A 2,500-nucleotide genomic window follows, 5' to 3' on the forward strand; every position below is an offset into this window, starting at 1 on the left:
CGATCGGCGCGGTTCTGTACGACCGCCGTTCAACGGTCAGCTCAGAACTGGCACGGACAAGGGGAATCCGACTGTCTAATTAAAACAAAGCATTGCGATGGCCCTCGCGGGTGTTGACGCAATGTGATTTCTGCCCAGTGCTCTGAATGTCAATGCCGTCGGTTCGTAACAACGTTACGATTCGTTAACGGTTCAAATGTTATAAAATATGACTTTAATCGTGACGTGATCGATTCAAACGCGCACGGATACGCTAATGTGAATCTTTCGCGAGTTCAATCACGATTATTTATTTTTGTGTAAATAGTATTGTTCTATATACGCATTATTATATGATTACATATATAAACTAAACAATGAATATAGTGAATACGGACTCTGTACAATCCGGGCAATTAAATCGTTGTTTGACGTATTTTATTATATTAACCGAGATTATTATTAAAGTGAATGAAATCGTGTCTCGATACGAACGTTCACCATCGGGGTTTTTTCATTATATTGTACCCTTATAGGCGTCGTCGTAGTCGTCGTCGTCGTCGTCGAAAACAATATTCGTCTCAATTATTATACGAGCTCGCCCGTACAAGCGTCTGCGTTAATCCGTCGACGCGCGGGAATGAGGATTTCTCGTAAGTATCGATATAGAGAGAGGACGGTATACGTGTGTACCACCGCAATCGAAAATCGAAACGAACGAGAACGTCTTTCATATGAATGAAGCTCCCTGGTTGATCCTGCCAGTAGTTATATGCTTGTCTCAAAGATTAAGCCATGCATGTCTCAGTGCAAGCCGTATTAAGGCGATACCGCGAATGGCTCAATATATCAGTTTTGGTTCCTTAGATCTTACTCAGTTACTTGGATAACTGTGGTAATTCTAGAGCTAATACATGCAATCAGAACTCTGACCAGTGATGGGATGAGTGCTTTTATTAGATCAAAACCAATCGACGGATGGCCATGTGTCTGAAGTCGTTAATTTTGATGAATCTGGATAACTTTTGCCGATCGCATGGTCCAGTACCGGCGACGCATCTTTCAAATGTCTGCCTTATCAACTTTCGATGGTAGTTTCTGCGACTACCATGGTTGTCACGGGTAACGGGGAATCAGGGTTCGATTCCGGAGAGGGAGCCTGAGAAACGGCTACCACATCCAAGGAAGGCAGCAGGCGCGCAAATTACCCACTCCCGGCACGGGGAGGTAGTGACGAAAAATAACGATACGGGACTCTTACGAGGCCTCGTAATCGGAATGAGTACACTTTAAATATTTTAACGAGGAACAATTGGAGGGCAAGTCTGGTGCCAGCAGCCGCGGTAATTCCAGCTCCAATAGCGTATACTAAAATTGTTGCGGTTAAAAAGCTCGTAGTTGCATTTGTGCGCCGCGCTGTCGGTGCACCGCATCCGCGGTGATACTGACACGTCTGCGGAGCATATCGTCGGTGAGCCGGCGGTAATACGCCGGTTCAATATCAAAATCCTATCGCGGTGCTCTTCGGTGAGTGTCGAGGTGGGCCGACAATTTTACTTTGAACAAATTAGAGTGCTCAAAGCGGGCTCAAAATGCTGCTTGAATATTTCGTGCATGGAATAATAGAATATGATCTCGGTTCTATTTTGTTGGTTTTCAGAACTCCGAGGTAATGATTAATAGGGATAACTGGGGGCATTCGTATTGCGACGTTAGAGGTGAAATTCTTGGATCGTCGCAAGACGAACATCAGCGAAAGCATTTGCCAAAGGTGTTTTCATCAATCAAGAACGAAAGTTAGAGGTTCGAAGGCGATTAGATACCGCCCTAGTTCTAACCGTAAATATGTCATCTAGCGATCCGCCGACGTTACTACAATGGCTCGGCGGGCAGCTTCCGGGAAACCAAAGATTTTGGACTCCGGGGGGAGTATGGTTGCAAAGCTGAAACTTAAAGGAATTGACGGAAGGGCACCACCAGGAGTGGAGCCTGCGGCTTAATTTGACTCAACACGGGAAATCTCACCAGGCCCGGACACCGGAAGGATTGACAGATTAACAGCTCTTTCTTGATTCGGTGGGTGGTGGTGCATGGCCGTTCTTAGTTGGTGGAGCGATTTGTCTGGTTAATTCCGGTAACGAACGAGACTCTAGCCTGCTAAATAGGCGTCGTCATTTAGGTGTGCGTGGCTACGCGTCACGCAACTCACTGGCGACGTATTAAAATTCTTCTTAGAGGGACCGGCGGCTTCGAGCCGCACGAGATTGAGCAATAACAGGTCTGTGATGCCCTTAGATGTCCTGGGCCGCACGCGCGCTACACTGAAGGAATCAGCATGTTCTCCCTGGCCTAGAGGCCCGGGCAACCCGCTGAAACTCCTTCGTGCTGGGGATTGGGGTTTGCAATTATCCCCCATAAACGAGGAATTCCTAGTAAGCGCGAGTCATAAGCTCGCGTTGATTACGTCCCTGCCCTTTGTACACACCGCCCGTCGCTACTACCGATTGAATGATTTAGTGAG

General features: G+C 46.9%; 1 non-coding gene across 1 annotated transcript in view; it reads left to right on the top strand.

The window, feature by feature from the left end:
• Positions 1-724: 724 nt before the first annotated feature.
• LOC113507759 overlaps positions 725-2,500 on the top strand; it is a 1,904-nt gene continuing 128 nt past the window's right edge. Inside the window, exon 1 of the ribosomal RNA XR_003401901.1 lies at positions 725-2,500. This exon is cut by the window's right edge and continues 128 nt beyond it. This is a non-coding gene — a ribosomal RNA (small subunit ribosomal RNA).

The sequence above is a fragment of the Trichoplusia ni genome, unplaced genomic scaffold, assembly GCF_003590095.1.
Source record: "Trichoplusia ni isolate ovarian cell line Hi5 unplaced genomic scaffold, tn1 tig00003137, whole genome shotgun sequence".
NCBI lineage: Eukaryota > Metazoa > Arthropoda > Insecta > Lepidoptera > Noctuidae > Trichoplusia > Trichoplusia ni.